The sequence below is a fragment of the Ambystoma mexicanum genome, chromosome 8 (genome assembly GCF_040938575.1).
Source record: "Ambystoma mexicanum isolate Mex_15411 chromosome 8, UKY_AmexF1_1, whole genome shotgun sequence".
Classification (NCBI taxonomy): domain Eukaryota; kingdom Metazoa; phylum Chordata; class Amphibia; order Caudata; family Ambystomatidae; genus Ambystoma; species Ambystoma mexicanum.
Window position 1 is genome coordinate 1057503834 of NC_090929.1, and position 20673 is coordinate 1057524506.

Consider the following 20673-nt stretch of genomic DNA (forward strand, 5'->3'; position numbering starts at 1 on the left):
CGAAGGACCTGAGAAAAGGAGAAAGACATCATTAAAGGAGGTAGTGGAGACATTACAACCACAAAGCGCTTAAAGAATTACCTTGTTGGTTGCTTTTCGGCCGGCATAGCTCCGGAACTCCATCTGCGCTGGGAACTCACCGCGACCTACGAAAAGAGAAAAGCACAGGTCAGTGAGGACAAGACATCGCTGCGCTACGCAGAGCGCCTCCTTACCGCATCATAGTGCTATAGCGCGCCATCGTCTCCCAGTGAGAACCAGCATATCCAGTTCTCCAAGCGGACACTCCGCGCTGCTGAGATAAAAAAAGAGACATTTAGAACAGAAAAAAGGCATGCAAGAATTACGACGCCACCAATCGCAATGAAACCTACCTGAAAGACACTACAGGGGCAGCAGTCAGTGAAGTAACTGGACCGCCCGCGCCCACAAAAGACAACCCGCCCCTGCCCAGAGAGCAGGACGGAGAACCCACTGATTCCGACATCCAGGTGAGAAGAGAACCTGGAGGGGCTGGAAACTCAAGGGAGGTGGGAGAAAACGTACCTTGGTCGCCCAGTCCTAATATAGTCTTCATTTCCAGGCGGAATCCCATCGACACCAAGAATCATTGGGAAGGGCACCAACGACCAACTGGCTGGGTGGCGTCCCCGCGGATACCAGGTTAGCGTAACATCCAGTCTTGACTCCAGGCCAGACAACGTCACCATGCAGGTCTACAGTTCTGCTTATTCTTGCTGCAACACAGTTTTCCCTCATCGTGGGTCCCCGCTTACTAAATTCATGATACCAATGTTCAGCTTCAATAAAAAGGTGGCTTCGCCTGCATTCTGTTCACTATGCATATGTGTTAGGGAGAATTCTCAGAAATGTGCTAATTCCCTCTACCTTACAGACCCCCAGCAACTTTGCTGGACTTTGAGGACTTGATTTTTTTTACCTGGAGAGAGTGAGACCCGTTTCCCCACTCTCTCATGTGTTTTAATGTGATTTTGTACTCTGTGTTTCTTTTGGTTGTGGAATCTGACAAACTCCATAGGCATCATATTTTACATTGTGCCACACAGCACCTTCAGTGCAGTGCCACAGGGAAGTCTTTCAGATTTCCCAAAGGTTTAAATACCTTCTTTGGGATAAACTTCTGTTTCCCAGAGCAGGAAAGTGAAATTGACTTTACTTATATTTCTAACTGTCTAGATCCAGTACACGCTATCTTTAATAGGGTGCTGGAGGGGTTACTTAGTATCCCCTTTGTCTAGCTTCTCATGTAGCATTTTTATGTTACCCTTTTCTCACTGAATGGCTGGTGGCAGTGGTTTACTTTTTACTACCATTATGGGATTTTACCACGGGCTGCGTTTGCAGCCACGGTAAAGCACCCATGGGTGCCATCTTTGTTCAAAATGGCCCCAGTCTTCTTTTTTTGCCCTTTCTTTGTGGGATGGTCCTTCTGGAGATTTACTCTATATGCCAAACGAGGTTTGGTCACTTTGTTCATTTTGTCTTTGGCAGGCTTCACAAGTGAAACCCGCCTCTGGCTCCGGGGTGTCTGACGGGGGCAGGAAGTGCGGGAGGTGCCTAAAACTCCATGTGCTTAGTCTTCTAGGAGACCCAAATGCACTCTGTTGTGATTGGCCTGCTGGCTGTCCGGCAAGGACAGCCAACCTGCTGGGTGACTGACAGCTAGGCTGGAATGAATGGGAGCAAGATGCATAAAAGGCGAGGCTTTTTGGCTTGGAAGGCAGAGTCGACCACTGGACGAAGGAATACAAAGAAGAACTCGAAGAAGACGCCTGCTACAACTCCTGGACCGTTGGTTTGCCCGGCGAAGCCCTGCTGCTGTGCTGAAATGCCAAATTTGTATCAACAGAGAAGCTCCTGCAAGGACGACTTCTCCCTTTGAGTTGGTGGGACCAAGTAAGCCACCTGGACATTCTCTCAATGCTGGTCGAGTATCCACTGCAGTCGCTGCTGAAACCGGAAAGCCAGGGAGAAGAACACTAGTTTGTGTGCATTGCTTTTTAGCTGGCCAAGAGCTCCAGGAAGATCCTCCAGACTCCCAGGAAACAGGACTGACCAAGCATGAGCCCCCTTAACAGAGTGTGGGACCACAGAAGCAAGGAAAGCCAGGAACCGTGGTGTTGCTATTTGCGGTAGACACGAGGTGCTGAAACACCGAACAGCCACTTGTTTGAAGTTTGCCGGGTGCGATTGGTGACCGTCCAATTGCAGTGCAGAAGTCCCCAGAAGTCCTCCCTTTTGTCCCCCCTACTGAGGCCCAGGAACAGCAAGATCTGCAGAGCTGCACAGGAACAAAAGTCATCTGCTGCACTTTTTCTTCAACCTAAAGGTACTGTAAAGTCTAAGAGAATTTACCTCTTGTTGTGCAGCCACTTGTCCTCGTTGGAGACTTGCTTGGTTGCATGTGTAGAGTTGCTGCCAGCTTCTTTACTTTACAAGCCTAATCAGCTTGTGGCCCTACTTTCATTTTCTTTTATTTTGCAAAGACTTTTATGACATTGGAAAAGAATTTCTACTTACCTGCAAGAAGTGCTTCACATTGGCTGGCCTAGGCTCCTTGAATGACTGTTCTCTCTGCTGCTTATGTGTTTTGCCTTCCTTCCAGGAAAGGGTTAACTGGCTTTACATTGGGGGGTTGTGTTGAAAGTACTTATCTGCTTGAGAATAACTGTATGAATACTTGTTTCATTCTGAACTCTTTTCTCTTTAACACTACTCCCATGAATATTCTAAATGCAACAGTAATATATTAATGACAACAGCACCCTAGCTATTGAAGTCACCTGAGGGTGTAGGTAATGCCTCTGCTTCATCCTAAACGGGTATTTGCTGATTTAGATAACTAAGAGTGTGTATTTTTGAAGTATATTTGTGTGGTGTTTTATATTGCTCCCTTGGGAAGAAGGCTTATTCCAACTGACTGAAAAATACATTAATAATTGTTTATCAAGAAAGCTTGTGTGTAAGAGTTTATTTGAATACTTGTCACTGTGAATCTCTGTGTAACTCCCCTACAACTCACATTGATCCCTCTTGAGATAAGCCTGGCTACTCGACCACACTACCAACCTGTGTAGTACAGCCTTATACCAAAGGTTGGGTTTCTATTGCCAGGAGGTCAGGGTTGTTGTAGTGCACCCTAAGGGTACTGCATACAATCGTGCCTAACAATAGCCAGCTTCTATGATGACTTAGTCTACTTGCGTTTCAGCATCTGTACAATTATTGAACAGTTTATTTTCTGCAGCACTTTGTGCATGTGTAATCTTTTTCATATTTAAAAGTTCACTTGATTCTTTACTTCATCATTAGTTTCTGTAGGATCCACACATCTTCTTCAGCCAGTTTCTCGGGACGTCGTATATGTCTCTTGTGACGTCACTAGCTTCTCTCTTTGCTCTTTTTCATATTCCTTCATGGAGTTCCTCCCTTGGGTTGTTATCGCTTCGGGGATACATTTGGGAGGGTTGTCTCAATGGGTATCTTCTCGCAAACACTCTGCAATATTGGCACAGCTGCTGATGTCAAACACGGCACGATCACAGGTCTCCAACATTTGGGAGGTAAGGGGGGGCAGGATTTCCTTCAGAGGCATGCAGCTGTTACTCTACAATTGCGTGTGCTCTACTCTAATAGTAATAACAGATCATGTTTTGCCCACCATATGTGCTCATAGCCTACCCTTCCGCTGCAGTACCATATCATGGTCTACCCTTGTGTGTTTTAACAGGGTTTAGCATGCTTTCTATGTCTACCAGGTCTCCATCTACCCTAAAGTTGTAATATTAGTTCATGGTCTACCCGACAATGGTGGGTGGTTGAATATTTTAGCCTACTAGAGGTGATTTATCATGTATCATTGCACATAATGTATATCCCAGCGCAAATTATGATATGTTATGGTCTCAATGATATTGGTGTTGTTAACACATGACCTGCCCTCAGTGTTTTTCTTATATCAATGTCTTCTCTCTCACAATGATTTTAGGCAATGGCTGGCCCTCTGACTCCAGGTGACCAAGAATTCTTCTCCATCAAAAATAAGTCATGAGGGCTCATTATAAGTTTGCCGGTCCGGTAGTAACGGCGCTGGTAAGCTACCAGCACCGTTACTACCGGACCGGCAAACTGTGTGCTCGCGGGGGCCTTTCTGCCTGCCTGGTCTGATCTTGCGTGCAGAGTGGCACCCGAGAGCACAACTCGTCGGATGCACAGGCACCATTCATGAATGGTGCCGGTGCATCTGACCTCCCCATTCCCATTGAGCCCTACGGGGCTCAATGGGAATGGCTACCACCAAACACGTAATGAGGCCCATGATCTTTATTGTTGTAAACATTAGTTCATGGTCTGCTCTGTAATGATGTGGTTTGGATAGTACTTGGCCAGTTGGCTCGAGGTGTGGTTTGATTTGGTTGTGCTCTGTCATTCATTAATGCTGTTAAATGTACAATCTGTAATGTGGTGGTGTTCGATTATGGGCCCTCTAGTATTGATGGAGTTTGATCTGTTTTCTAGGATTGTTCTTATGTCAAGTTCCATTTTTTAGTGAAATTGGTAGGCCATGGTCTTTCTCCTATTGTTGTTATTTGGTTATTCTAGTGGCGGTGTAAGATCGTGCCTGTCCTTGAGTGGCGATTTTAGTTCACAAAACTTTCTCTGGTGGTTTTGTTAGTTTGTGGCCTGCTTTTTTGTGCTAATGGGTCATCGTGATCTGTTCTGTAATATGGTAATGAACCATTGTGTTAATGTGCTCCTAGGTAATTGTGTCCTCTCTGGGTGTTGGGTTGCATCAGAGGTGCCCTCTACTAGGGATGTTAAGTCATATTCTGCCATTGGGGTTAATAGACTGTGGTCTACTCTGCTGGTTTGGGGTTTTATTTGCCCTTTAATGATGTTGGCCGGTATGAGGAAGACTCAAAAGAGCAAACAGGAGTCATCAGTAGAATTCGACACTTTAATTTAGTTGTGTAGGATGCGTAAGGTAAACATCTCTAGGGCCGAGGATAAGCAATCTAGAAAATTTAAAGTAACATTTCGGAGTAAAAATTGTGTCAGGATGGGGCAACTCAGTGTGATTCAAGGACCTATTTAAGGGAAGGAATGTTTATCACTCCTAAAATTGCCAATCTAATTCACTGTCTCAGAGATACAGCACCCATCCTCACTTCTTGGCTTTACAGTGTCAGTGATTTAGAAGACAGCTCACTTCTTGGCTTCTACAACCAGCAAGTACTCCTCGCCTTGGCTCAAGCTTCTGTGTCAGGCTCAGATGTTATTTCGATCTAGCTGTGGGATGCCCTTCTCGCTCATACCCCACACTTATGCCAGCAAGTATTCCTGCCCCGTGGCTAAGGTTTTTTGTCAGGATATGTTATTGTAACCCAGTTGCGGCCCGCCATGCCCTTTTGACCGGCCTGCGAGGCACAAAGACTTTCCTAATGGAGGGTGGCCCGCGGCCACCCTCCATTAGGAAAGTCTTTGTTGTCTTCCGGGCCGGGGAAAACACTGGCTCTCATTGGCTCAGCACACACACGCATCACGTCGCTCCTACGAGCCATGTAATGCGTGTGTGCTGCACCAATGGAGGGCCAGCACTACGGCTGGCGTGGTCCATAAGGCTTGATGCCGGAAGGCATTTCAGCCTTGGACCATGCCAGCCGTGGTACAATCACAGCCTTCCAGCTTACCGGCCGCTTACCTGCCTTCCAGCACGTCTCCGGTAAGTGGTCTGCTTGTGTTTGCGTGTCGCGTTTGTTTTGCTTTATGTTTGTGTGTGTATGTTGCGGGGGATTGTGTGTGTCGGATGTGTATGAATGTTTGTATTTGAATGTATTTTGTGTGTATGTTGAGATGCGGGGGTGGGGGGTGTGTCGGATGTGTATGAATGTTTGTATTTTGTGTGTATTTTGTGTGTATGTTGAGATGCAGGGGTGGGGGGTGTGTCGGATGTGTATGAATGTTTGTATTTTGTGTGTATGTTGAGATGCGGGGGTGGGGGGTGTGTCGGATGTGTATGAATGTTTGTATTTTGTGTGTATTTTGTGTGTATGTTGAGATGCAGGGGTGGGGGGGTGTGTCGGATGTGTATGAATGTTTGTATTTGAATGTATTTTGTGTGTATGTTGAGATGCGGGCCTGGGGGGGGTGTCGGATGTGTATGAATGTTTGTATTTGAATGTATTTTGTGTGTATGTTGAGATGCGGGGGTGTGGGTGTGTGTCGGATGTGTATGAATGTTTGTATTTGAATGTATTTAGTGTGTATGTTGAGATGCAGGGGTGGGGGTGTGTGTCGGATGTGTATGAATGTATTTGAATGTATTTTGTGTGTATGTTGAGATGTGGGGGTGTGTGTGAATGTTTGTATTTGAATGTATTTTGTGTGTATGTTGAGATGTGGGGGTGTGTATGAATGTTTGTATTTGAATGTATTTTGTGTGTATGTTGAGATGCGGGGTGGGAGGGTGTGTCGGATGTGTATTAATGTTTGTATTTTGTGTGTATGTTGAGATGCGGGGGTGGGGGGTGTGTCGGATGTGTAAGAATGTTTGTATTTTGTGTGTATTTTGTGTGTATGTTTAGATGCGGGGGTGGGGAGGGTGTCGGATGTGTATGAATATTTGTATTTGAATGTATTTTGTGTGTATGTTGAGATGCGGGGGTGGGGGGTGTGTCGGATGTGTATGAATGTATTTGAATGTATTTTGTGTGTATGTTGAGATGTGGGGGTGTGTGTGAATGTTTGTATTTGAATGTATTTTGTGTGTATGTTGAGATGTGGGTGTGTGTGTGAATGTTTGTATTTGAATGTATTTTGTGTGTATGTTGAGATGCGGGGGTGGGGGGGTGTGTCGGATGTGTATGAATGTTTGTATTTGAATGTATTTTGTGTGTATGTTGAGATGCGGGGGTGGGGGGGTGTGTCGGATGTGTATGAATGTTTGTATTTGAATGTATTTTGTGTATATGTTGAGATGCGGGGGTGGTGGGGTGTGTTGGATGTGTATGAATGTATTTGAACGTATTTTGTGTGTATGTTGAGATGTGGGGGGGTGTGTGAATGTTTGTATTTGAATGTATTTTGTGTGTATGTTGAGATGCGGGGGTGGGGGGTGTCGGATGTGTGTCGGATGTGTATGAATGTTTTGATTTGAATGTTTTTTGTGTGCTGATTTGGAGGGGTGGGGGGTTCGGGTCTGTATGGGTGCATGTTTGTGTGTGTGCTGAGTTGGGGGCGTGGGGGGTTCGGGTCTGTATGGGTGCATGCTTGAGTGTGTGTGTGCTGAGTTGGGGGTGGGGGTTTGGAGTTGGGGGGGTGGGGGTTCGGGTCTTTATGGGTGCATGTTTGTGTGTGTGTGTGCTGAGTTGGGGGGTGGGGGTTCGGGTCTGTATGGGTGCTTGTTTGAGAGTTTGCTGATTTGGGGGGGTGTGGGGTTCGGGTCTGTATGGGTGCATGTTTGTGTGTGTGCTGGGGTGGGGGGTTCGGGTCTGTATGGGTGCATGCTTGAGTGTGTGTGTGTGCTGAGTTGGGGGTTTGGAGTTGGGGGCGTGGGGGGTTCTGGTCTTTATGGGTGCATGTTTGTGTGTGTGCTGATTTGGGGGGTGGGGGGTTCGGGTCTGTATGGGTGCATGTTTGTGTGTGTGCTGAGTTGGGGAGTGGGGGGTTTGGGTCTGTATGGGTGCATGTTTGTGTGTGTGCTGAGTTGGGAGGTGGGGGGTTCGGGTCTGTATGGGTGCATGTTTGTGTGTGTGCTGAGCTGGGGGTGGGGTGTTCGGGTCTGTATGGGTGCATGTTTGTGTGCTGGGGTGGGGGGTTCGGGTCTGTATGGGTGCATGTTTGTGTGTGTGCTGAGTTGGGGGTTGGGGGTTCGGGTCTATATTGGTGCATGTTTGTGTGTGTGCTGAGTTTGGGGGTTTGGTTGGGGGTGAGGGGGCCATGGGGCATAGTGTTTGGTTGGGGTTAAGGGGGCCATGGGGCATAGTGTTTGGTTGGGGGTAAGGGGGCCCTGGGGCATAGTGTTTGGTTGGGGGTGAGGGACATGGGGCATAGTGTTTGGTTGGGGGTGAGGGGGCCATGGGGCATCGTGTTTGGTTGGGGGTGAGGGACATGGAGCATAGTGTTTGGTTGGGGGTGAGGGGGCCCTGGGGCATAGTGTTTGGTTGGGGGTGAGGGACATGGGGCATAGTATTTGGTTGGGAGTGAGGGGGGCATGGGGCATAGTGTTTGGTTGGGGGCGAGGGGGCCATGGGGCATAGTGTTTGGTTGGGGGTGAGGGACATGGGGCATAATGTTTGGTTGGGGGTAAGGTGGCCCTGGGGCATAGTGTTTGGTTGGGGTGAGGGACATGGGGCATAGTGTTTGGTTGGGGGTGAGGGGGCCATGGGGCATAGTGTTTGGTTGGGGGTGAGTGGGCCATGGGGCATAGTGTTTGGTTGAGGGTGAGGGGGCCATGGGGCATAGTGTTTGGTTGGGGGTGAGGGACATGGGGCATAGTGTTTGGTTGGGGGTAAGGGGACCCTGGGGCATAGTGTTTGGTTGGGGGTGAGGGACATGGGGCATAGTGTTTGGTTGGGGTGAGGGGGCCATGGGGCATAGTGTTTGGTTGGGGGTGAGGGGGCCATGGGGTATAGTGTTTGGTTGAGGGTGAGGGGGCCATGGGCCATAGTGTTTGGTTGGGGGTGAGGGACATGGGGCATAGTGTTTGGTTGGGGGTGAGGGACATGGGGCATAGTGTTTGGTTGGGGTGAGGGGGCCATGGGGCATAGTGTATCTAGGGTCAATAAAATATATATAAGTTAATTAAACAGGCGAGATACAATAACTAAATAGAAATAAATTATAACAATGGAAAATGTGTAGTACAAAATGTAAGTTTGAAATGCAAATAAAAATAGTTACCCCTCAAAAACATTCTTTTTCCATGTGTTTAGTACCAATTGGGGGTTTAAAAAGCCTCCTGCCAAGCCCCGCCTACCGCCCCGCCCACATTTACTTTTCGGCCCACTATAGCCCTCATGTAAGGTACTTTCGGCCCTCTGTCAAAATCAGTTGTGCACCCCTGTTGTAACCCAATAGCCAGAGGTCTCCCACCTGGGCCAAGTTGCCTTTTCTCAGCAGCTTCTCTATTTTTAGTTGTCTGGAATTTTGCCATCATCAGGAATTTTGGCTTATGTTCTGCCTCTGGTCTCCAACTGTATCTAGGATGCAGCCTGGACCAGGCACTCTAGTTCTTCACAGTGTCTGGCCCATGCCAGATTCTCACATATAATCCAAAGCGGGATGTCCGATTCCTCTCTTTCTACGTGCCTAGCCCTGGCTTGTTTTTGGGAAAGGGCCATCAGCAGAGCCATGGCGTCCCCTGCCAATGACCATGATATGGTAAGAAACCTCCTTATTCACATGAAGGTCACAGAAGACAGAAAATGTAATTTGTCTATTAGAATGTTAGCTGTGTGGAATGAAGGACACAAACTAGGGTGGGCCACATTCTGAGGGCACTATTGGTGCAATGCTTGAAGTTGGCCCTAAGGTAGCGGCTAAAAAGAGTATGGTTGTAGTAATGAGTAGTACATTTGGAATTATCTGAATGGCCTAATCCCTTACACCTCGACATCCAGAGGGACTAAGTGCAGGAAATATAGTGTTGCCCTAGCAAAAACACAGTGTACTAATAGGGAATTCCACAGACCTGGATACACTGTACATTGAGTTCCTGGTCTGCTTTTTAGTGATCAGAGTCCGTCATATTCTGCTTTCAACGGATGTTATTAGGTAATGCTCTGCTTCCTGCTGTGAATATTGGTCGCCTGCCATCGGGATATGTTCAGCCTTGTAGTAATGGTCTTAGGCCATAGCCTCCTTTCTAGATGTTGGGCTGGGCCATGGTCAGCTCTCTAATCTCACTTTCATTTCATGGTTTTCTTTCTGGAAATGTTTGTTCCTGATTAGCTCTGTGTTTGCGATTGGCCATGGTATGATTTCTCAAGGGTGGTGATCATGGCCTGCTCTCTATTTTCTATTTTTTTTATTTGCTGCATATTGGTATTGGTGATTGGTGTGCTGCTATCTGGTGATGCTCAATGATGAACTGCTCTCTGGTGGGGTTATTGGGGAGAGATCATGGTTTTCCCTCTTTTGGGAATGGGTCAGGGTATGCTGTCTAATGGTGTGCAGTCTTGGCCCCCTCCCTATCAGTGATTAGTCATGTGATGTTCTCTGTTGATGATGAAGCATGTTCTGTCTGTAGCAGTTCCCAATCTTAAATAAGTATCTACATTGGTGTCTATTTTCAAACAAGTGTGTGTGTGTGCGGGTGTGTGCGGGTGTGTGTGTGTGTGTATAAGAGGATAGGTGTTGGCTAGGGGAAAGGCCACTTTGTCACAAACAGGCCCTAAATGTACTGATGAATTTACTTTTCCAGGAGGAGAAACTAGCATAATCACCCAATCAACTAAACATGATGGTGGTGGGCCTTGTAATACGAGGCAAGTACATCATCATCAACAAATCTTTATTTCGGCTGAAAGCCATAAAGGTTTACACAACACATCAATTGTACTTTTCAAAACCAATCCAATTTACAGGCAGTGGTGGGCAAAAAACAACCTAGGACAATGGCATATTTACATCCAGTATAGATTCATCGCAATATAGGGGCTTCAAGGACTGAATCGGGAGTTGACAGGCGTCAGTGCCCATGACCAGGTAGAGGGCCTACCCATCGTTTCCCTAGCGGGACAGCGTCCGCTCCAGACACAAGAGTCCTGCATCATTGGGCCCCAGGGAAACAGACTCAAAGTAATTTCTGTTTTCACCTTGGGATAACCTGCCATGTTAATGTTTAGTAATTTCATGGCCAGTCTAGAGTCGCATAGTTTGAGCTCTACAATGTCAAAATTCGTTACCATAGATTTATTGGGAAACCATTTGCCCTAATGTGATTTCACAGAATCCATTTCACCGAAAATGGTAGGGGAAATGGTATATGTGTAAGGCATATTAGGTGGGGTGTGGGGTAAGGGTATACGTTAGGGTGGGGAAGGGTTAGATGGCTGCAGGGGGTCTCCCAGCATTAAAATATATATATATTAAAAAAGAAATAGTGGTCTCTACGGGAAATGGATTTGGTGAAATCTCCATTAGGAGAAATATATTCGAAAAAATCACATACATCTGTCAAAATTGGATACAACAGTCTTTGTTTTAGTGATCCTGGCACAATCAACAATTTGTTCTTTAGTTACAAATCAAAGCCTCTCACATGGTTCAACCAATGGAGGCACTTGTTAAGTTGTGCTCCTTTAGGGTCTGGCCTTTTTAAGAGTGGTTTAGGATCTCCATGCATATAAATTGACCGGAATGCAAAAGACATATTATAGGTGTGATTGGGGTTTGACAGGTCCTGGTCCGCAACATTAACTATCTTTTTTGATAGCCCATTTATGCTAGGGGGTCTAGCTGTCTGCAAACTAGAAGTCTTCCTGGTGAGGATCAGGAAGGAATAATATTGAGACTCTCTGGGTATGGGACTGAAAGCTTCTGAGTTATAAGATGGCCATTTGATGTTCTTATCGTCAGCACTAGCAAATCCTGTCACATTGGGCCCCTGGTTGGGCTGTGGGAGGTTAGGGCTAGGTCCTTGGGTGGGGAGTCCTCCTAACCTCAGGTTTTTGTCTTCTGCAATGACAGGTCTTTTCACGTTTGAACCCTGGTTGGGCTGTGGGAGATTGTGGCAAAACTCTTGGGTGGAAGGTGCAACCATCCTCAAATCATTTATCTTGGTGAAGCCCCTAATATCTCCCGTCTGATTGGTTAAAAGTGCCAAGGACGAGTATACTCGTCCTTTTGCATAGACCTGGATAATAGCCTGGCACTTAAGGGGTTTAAAGGCCTCCTTACTTCCTCTCTCTTTCTAACAACTTCAAGTAGGGAAATTAACATGTTTTTAACCAGCATGACATTGCCACAGCTACAGTGGCACTCCCTTGGCACCTGGCCATCCTCCACTCCTTGCCCCCAGGTGGAAGCTATTATTTCCCCAGCATCAATTGCTGGATTTGCCGGTGGGGCTGTAACAGTTACCCCTAATGGACATGCCAGATTCTCACTGAGCTCATTTTCCTTGTTTAAGTGGGCGGTAGGATGGTTAGTAGCGTTGGTGGGCAGTTGTTCCCCCCATTAGTTCTCAAAGAATTAGGTCAGGGCACAATACAATGGTTATCCAGCCAACCAAGCTTAGGGCGGGGGGAAACTGCAAAGATTTTGGTTTGCATGGGATCAGGATGGGTTGTTGATGTGACTGGTGGTCTACCGGCGCTAGCCAGCTATCTCCACCTCCCCCCTCTGACTCTCCAGGGTATGATGTTGAACGTAGCACTGTCAGAGTTAATGGGGATGACATTTGCCCCCTCTCCAAGTACAGAGCTAATAGCGGCACTGGGTGCAGACCGGAACGGCTGAATCTTGCCAACCAGCAAATGGACCTCTCCAAAGGTGTTGACAGAGTTGGCTGTGCTGCAGTGGGCGGACTCGACAGCACTCGAGGAGCCAGCATGGCTAAGATCAGATTTAAATTTGGTTTAATCCTTTTGAGGGTCAGTATTTTCTGCTTGGCTCAAGCAGGCCTAAGTTCCAGATTGATTCCGGGGCCATATACAGGGGCCAACACAGGTGTCTCACATGTTTCCTGAGCGGGTTCCTGGGTAAGTGGGACTGGCATGATTGTTGGCCAGGTTCAAGCTAGGGTTCACCCTTCTACTCAAGAGGCTTAGGCAGCACCCCCAATGAATCAATCAAGTCGATGAAGACAGTGTGCAGTGTGTTGGATTTCACACTAGCCTCTCGATTTTAAAGTCATAGGAGTAGAAGTTAAATTCAGTCAGTTGGGGCAAACCATACGGAGAAAGAGATCCAGTAGTTACCTGGCCATTCTGCCTTGCCAGTCTTGGCTGTTCCCGCAGTGGAAGCATGGCGAAACTGCACAGGACGAAAGAGCAGGAGACCAGTAGAAGATGCTCTACCTCATTTCCAGCACAGAAGGTGACCGTTGGGTGGGACAGGGAGACACACCCCCGCGGGCCCGCTACACCCCCTGTGGGATGCCAACACCCGGTGCCCTTGACCTCCCGGGGGCTTCACCCTCACAGGGAAACCGGGCCGATTTAAAGTAAATCCAGGAACTGGGAGGGGCCAGCAGGGCCGCCGGCAGCAGCAGTGAGCAGGGACACCAGCATCCCGCGCCCTTCATCTCCCGCGGGCTTCACGCTTGCGGGGAAACCGGGCTGATTTCAAGTAAATCCAGGAACTGGGAGTGGCCAGCAGGGCCGTCGGCAGCAGCAGTGAGCAGGGACTCCAGCACCCTGCGCCCTAGACCTCCGGCGGGCTTATTGATTCATTAATGTCAAATTTGATAGCAAGTGCAAATTAATCTTTTATTGCCCGAGTAGGCAAGTGTTAACGGAAGCGTGAACTCTATATTGAGTTCAATCAAATTTCTATGATAATAATAACTTCTGTTATTACAATGCTTACAGAAAGGGGAGGCGTTGAAGGTGATTTGGGCTGGACTGGTGCGCAAACACAGACAGGGTGGACTTTTTTTCTTGGTGTGGTGTTCAAGTGTGAGGCAGCGAGGTGTGCAGGCTCTCCTGCCACTGGACGTGGCTAGTGCTCAGTTGCCCTTCTGTGAATTGCACAAGAGAGGCCATGGGAGGCTCATCGTTGGCTCCCAGGTCTCACCTGGCCACTGGGGCACGGGGAGAGAACTGTATAGTACAATAGATTGCCAAGCTGAAAGTTAAGTATTAAGGCAATGCATGTTTATTAGCAATCTGGGCAGGCGCCTCAGCCAATCAGGTTACTCGAAACATGGGCTGAACCTCACAGTATGAGCCTGCATTCAGGGCAACCTCAGAGCTGCCGGCACCCAACCCACCATTATGCCTCCCTCCCCACTGTCTCTGCTTCTCTCCCCCTTCCAAGCCCTCTCCTCCATCTTACCTGAAAAGGTTAGACTTGAGAGGAGCATGCCACGGTGCTGCGGTGCTGGTCCTCTTATGTTCTCTGGTCACCATAGAAATGGAAGAGAGGTTCCGATTTGACCCTCACTGCAATTTCCATGGTGGCTATGTCAGGCATATTAACTCGGGGCCTGGGACATTACCAACTGGTACACGTGGGTAACTTGTCAATAGGGTCATAGTACTGGAGTGATTTAAGGATATCGCGGTTCTATCAGTTGAGTGGCTCCCTTAACAGGCACTTTCTTGTCTCCCATACTAGGGGTTCCCATGGGTAGGAGGCACTGGAGAAGCAAGTAATTGCTCCATACCCCGAGGGTATAGTTCTTTAGTCAGCTAGGATCCCTCACTCAAGGTGAGACAAGCCTGCACCACTCTTTATCCCAGTTCTTTGCTGCTCTTCTCAAGATGCCAAAATGAGGTATGGGCACCTTCCAAGGGAGAAGCCACTCCCCTTCTCTCCTGCTTGGCACAGTGAGCCCTGATCACCCTACCATGACAATCTGAGCCCTCGCCCTGCTGTGGTGAACCAGAGGCTGCAAGACCTCCTTCTGGGGCGAAGCCCCGGCAAAGTCAAGGCCAAATCAATGCCTGCAGCTGTCCATGGTGGTCAAGGGCACTCTAATCTCCTTTATTCGTGGAATTCATAAAGGCACCATCCTGTCTCCAGCAACAACTCTGACTGTTCCTTTCTACTCTCATGGCAGTTGCCCAGGATGGTGTACCCTCTCTCCTGCCTCAACCCTCCCAAGTGGCTTTCCGCAGCCATTCATCGAAAGTGGCTTAACATCAATACCAGACTGTCCACGTCCACCATCTTACTCCTTTGTTCAGTTAATTTACACCACATAGTCGTAATCTCTCAAACTTGGGTTATGCCTCCATTTCAACTCTCCTTGATCCTACAATTTGCATAACTCTCTGGAATGCTTTTTCCATCTACAACACAACTCACTTTGTTCTGGATCTCTTTTTTAGACTAAATCTACAACTCCTTTGTCTTACTGAAACCTGGCTCTCGCCCTCTAACACTGCCTCTGTTGCTGCTCTTTCTACTTCTCTCTCTAAATTCTCCCCTCACTTTGTTCTACTGAACGTGGTGGTGGTACCGGGGCTCTTTCTTTTGTATCCTTCTTGGTTGTTGTCCTCCCCTTGACTCGATCTACTGTCCTTTTCTTCCTTTGAATTTCACTTTAATTCTTTGAAGTCTCCCTTTCCTCTGAATTTACTTGTCGTCTACCACCCCACTTATTCTATTGCATCTTTTTGTGGCAACATGGTCATGTTACCTACTTACTTATGCCCATCCTCTAGTCCTGTTGTTCTCTGTGACTTCAATCTCCATCTTGCAACTGTTCATAGTTCATGCTCCTTTATACTAATCATTGAATCCTTTCATCTATTTCAATTGCCTACATTTCCCTCTCATCGCTCGGATTACTCATTCGACCTAATTTTTTTCTTATATTCCTTCCTAATCCTCTATCTCTGCTATTCCGCTACCCTTTTCAGATCATTTTCTTCTTTGTTTCTCTCTCTCCTTTCCACAATCAATGCCCCCTTCTTCCTCCCCTCTGACATTTCTTTGCCATGACCTTATAAACTTTGACTCATCTGCATTTGCTTGCTTGCTTAGTTCTACTCTTCCCCCTATATCTCATTTCTCTTCATTCTTGACTGAGAATGTGGCAGACTCCTTTTCCTCTGGTCTTCAATCTACTCTGGATCAGCTCTATCTTGCTCGGACTTTCTCTCCTTCCCGTAAAACCCCTCAGCCCTGGCTTACTCCCTCTCTTTACTTCCTTAGAACCCAACTCCGTCGGGTCACGTGCCGTTGGAAAAGATCCCACTCTTCCCTTGATCTTGAGTCTCTTTCTTACTTCCATACTCTCTGTGACAATTCTTTACTTTCTGGTAAACAACTTAACTACTCTGACTTTCTTGCTACTCTCTCTTCCCATCCCTGCCGACTTTTCTGCAAACTCAAGCAAAATCTCTCCCGTCCCCGTACTGATCCCTTCCTATCTTCCCCTCTTACTCCAGATGATTAAAGTAGTTCATCTTCGTACATCTTGTTCAGCTACCTCTGAAACTTTACCTTCCACTGATCATTCCCCTCCTCTTTACGCCTTATCCCATTACTCTCGCTTACTGAGACTGACACTGTTCTTTTTCTTGCAAATGCCAACCCTACATCTGCCCCTGCAGATTTTGTGCTGTCATCTCTTATTTCTCAAATCTTTCCTCTTGTAAACCGCTATATTACCTCCCTGATAAATAACTCTCTATGTTCTGCTGTTTTCCCGACTTCTTTTAAACATGCCACAGTCATTCCCAGGTTGGAAAACCCTCGCTTGACCCCTCTACGCCTCCAATTTCCGTCTTGAAAAGGATCATCTATTCTCAGGTTTTCTCTTTTCTAAATCTACATTCTTTACTCTTGCTTCTGCAATCTGGATTCCGGCCTTTTCACTCTACTGAAACCACTTTACTCTCTGTGTCTGACTCTTTTATCTGCTCAATACTATAAGCACTCTTCTCTTCCTGTTAGACCTCTCTGCTGTGTTGAACACTGCCAACCACCACATTCTCTTCTCTGGCATATCACTGGGTATCTCTGGCACTGTTCACAAATGTCTCTGATCATATGTGTCTAATCACTCTTACTCTATCTCATTGGCTGGTGAGTCATCATGTTCTCTTCTTCTTTGCTTTAGGGTTCCTCAAGTTTCTCTCCCTGGGCCCTTACTTTTATCCCTTCATACTATTCCCCTCTCTGCTATTATTTCTTCCTATGGTTTCTCCTATCACCTGTATGCTGATGACACCCACATTTTCGTTTCCTTCTCATCCTTTACAGAGTCTGTGCCTGCTAAACGTTCTGCTTGTCTTTCTTCCATCCAGTCCATGGATGACTTCACGCTTTCTCCATCTTTACTCATCCAAAACGGAAACTCTATTCTTCCCTTCCTCTCAAATTCCTTCTCCTGTTGCTCCCTCCTCTATCTTCTCTCCTCCCCCGCCTCTAGCTCTCTCCTCAACACCTCGTAAACTTGGTATCACTTTTGACTTGTCCCTGATCCTCTCTGCGCATATTCTCGCTAGGGCATGCGCATTTCGTTTCCACCTCTTTAACATACGCAAGGCTCGCCTTTTCTTAACCTGCAGAGCAGCTAAACTCCTAGTTTCTAGTATTGTTCTTGCCCATCTTGACTATTGCTATTCACTTTTCCTCAGTCTTCCTGCCTCTCATCTTGCTCCACTTCGCTCTATTTTCCACTCATATGTATGTCTTCTATGCTCCCTCGCTCCTCGTAGCTCCATTTTTGCGGCCCTTAACTCCCTTCATTGGCTTTGCAATATCATCTTTTTTCTATTGTTTTCAAATGCCTCCATGGCATGACACTTCCATATCTTAGTTCTCTTATATCCTGGCACCATCCATCACATTCCCTTCAGTCTCAATCTCTCTTCTTTCTGTTCCTCGACCTCCTTGTGCTCAATCACATTTCCGCTCTTTTTCCCTCTGAGCTTCCAAATTCTGGAAGTACCCCCTCTATCTATTTGCTCTCTTACACTGTACTTTTCTTTCCGTACCCCTATGAAATCTCACCTTCTCGCCTCATCTTAAAGCATGACAAAATTGTTCTCACTAATTGTGCTGTTATTAATTGACTGACTTGTTTTGTCTACTCTGTGTTTTGGCGATAAGTGCTATACAAGCACCAGTAAATGAAATGGGGGTAGGCCAGTTCAAAGTTAGGCAGGGACGTCATTTAGGAGTCTTCAGGGTTCGCAACTGCGACCCCTGTGGTCTCCCTTGCTACCCCTGTGGTCTTCCTTGCTAACGCTAAAAAATGTTTTTTTAAAAGAGTTCTTTTTTTTTCTCAAATGCAATCTCTTGGGCTGCAGCCAACACCGTGTGGCTCTTTGCTTCTGGAGTGGCTGGCTTTCTTGTTCAGGACTCTTCAAATAAAATGAATAGGGGTGCCACAAGTCTAACACTTTCAGCAGTGAACCTAAATAAGAAATAATAGGAATACCAAATATGTCTTTCTGGAATTCTATACAATCATTGCTAGACTCATTAAAGGTTTATTTCAGGCACACTACAGGGGGTGAGTCACTGAATTCTTCTGTCGTTCTTATTAGTCTGTTCTTAAACACCTCAACTCGGCCTTTCATCCTTCTGAGGTCGATAAATGAGTAGCAACACAGGGTGGGCAAAATTGTATGTATATTTTTTCTATATAAAGTGCTTAAGCGCAAGTGCTTATCATTTGGCCATGGACGTCTGCTTGCCTTCACAGTAATTTGGTAATATACACACTCATGGGCGTAATTTTAGGGGGGGACAGGGGTGTTTGTCCCCCCCAACTTTCATGGCACACCATTTTGCCCCCATTCATTTGGCTGGGACACCTTTTCTTCAGATGTCATGTCCCCCCCAACTTTTTCAGCAAAGTTCCTCCACTGTACACACTGATCTTAACGATACATAAGGCGATCCATTCTTGTATGAAATTTGTATCACATTATAGTGATATCATAACCATATTTTTCGTAGTGTACTTAGGAACAATGCTATGTGATGCCACTTCCTGTTTTGTCAGGGGGTGAAAAGTTGCATTCCACACACTTCGTGTGATATCACTTTGGGGTGCGGTCAAATGACATCACTTTCTGTGATGTCACCAGAGGTCAAGGGTCATGCGATGTGACTTCCGCTACCCCTGGCATTTTGGTGAAATGACGTCCCTGAAGTTAGGATCACCACTTGTCATGTAACCTCTTTACCAACAGTTGTATGGATCGAGAACTAAAGTTTGTGGGTCCATAGTGTTCAAGGTGCAGGCGTTCTGAAGCACACCCCAAGGAGGGGCCAACAAGGGTATTTGGTGTCATGTGTTTATGCTATCACTTTGTATCTGACAGGTAGTGGATGTATGTTACCTCCCTTTCCCCAGAATATGGGTCATTGTTACACTGGCAATTCAGGTCGGTGCCTCATGGGCTATTGACAACACCACTGCATTGCCCTTTGCCTTGCTAGCCTTTCTCTCCACAACTGGAACTGGGAGCGGGAGGGTATGTAGTGGAGTGTTCCTGGTGACAATGGCCAGCCAGGGGGCCATGGCAAAAGTAGCCTGAATTACGCACCTACCTTGGAGCTGAGAGCTGAGTGAGTGGGAGGTAGGAAGGGCTGGGGCCAGGCACTACTGAGCACATATCCCTTTGTGTCCGTCTGCTGACTGGCAATGGCAAGGACATTGCATCCAGCTGCCTGGAGAGCCATCCCGAGCAGCGCATGCCTCTACGAATGTCTGGCCAGGACGTTAATTGCGCTGTCTGAATTATCGCTGCTGTAATATTTATTTGAAGTCCATGGTCAGGAGGGGAGGGGTGGAGATTCTCTGTGTAAAGTGGCAGGTAGTGGGGGCTCGGAAGTATTGCCCCCGCCCCCCTCCATTTCAATTAAGCGCAGATTCGCCAAGGGGTCCCCTGGGTGAAGTCAGACATTTTTGCCCGAGAGTAGACAATGAGAAAATGAACACAGAGTGGGAGTGGGGGGGGGCGTTAGGGGTGAAATGGGTGGGGGTGGCGAGGCGTTAGGCCTTTTAATTGAAGTTCTGCAAGGATGGGGGCTTTTTATGAACGTTTGGTAATGGCTAGCATTACCTTGAGAGTGCGCCCAGTGTCTCTCTTACAAATCCCAGTGCCCCCTTAAATTGAGAGATGTCTGTGTCGTGTAGCTCGGTGTAAAAAAAAAAGTAGTATGGGTTCTTGATCTGATATGACTAGTTATTTATAATGCGCTTAATACCCAGAGGTTTTTAAGTGCGGACACAGGGATCGAACCTGTGTTGCTACGTGTTGTCTTGTTTTCAAGACGACGTTGCCTCTGAGCTATCCTCCTAAAACAATCATCCCACCTACCTACACATTTCTCAGGAGCCCCGTGTTTCCAGGGTGGCGCGTCGTGAATGGTACAGGAACATTCTGAAGGGATGTATGCCGTTCACGGTTCGTGCTTAGGTTTTGGCTCCCTAGAGTAAAATATCACACCCCGCTCTCCCGACCATGGACCAGCAAAATGTCAAATCAAATCGCGTTGCTTGCAAAAAGCCAGTGTGTGCCCTGCCGACTACTACTCGGTCTAGGAGGCTTTGGGGCGATAGCCAGCCTAGATGGTTTTTCCCAAAGATGCTGGCACCTTACCCATGCAGAGACAAACATCCTTGGGTCATGTTGCTGTCACACGAGTCTCCCGTGCTCCGATGCAAGAGCCCTCGGTGAGGTACGTGTGCCTTTGACAGAGGGGCCTCATAGAATTCCCATGCCACCGGACCACACAAAATAAAGAAAATAAACATTTTCTGTATTGCACCTCATGTCAGAAGCCCCCCCCCCCGTAATTGTAGTTGTTATGACTCAATTAGATTTTGTAGTCATTGTATTGACGTCGGTAGAAGGCTCTGCCAGCCTTGTAGCCCCTGACAGCAGATTGCACTTGAATCTCCGTGGCAAGCACTTAGCTCAATGATCTGACAACATATGCATTTACAGAGATGCGATGCATATCTGTCCCGCCAAGCCCTGCTTCCATCTCCATTGTGACGCAGCGGCTTTG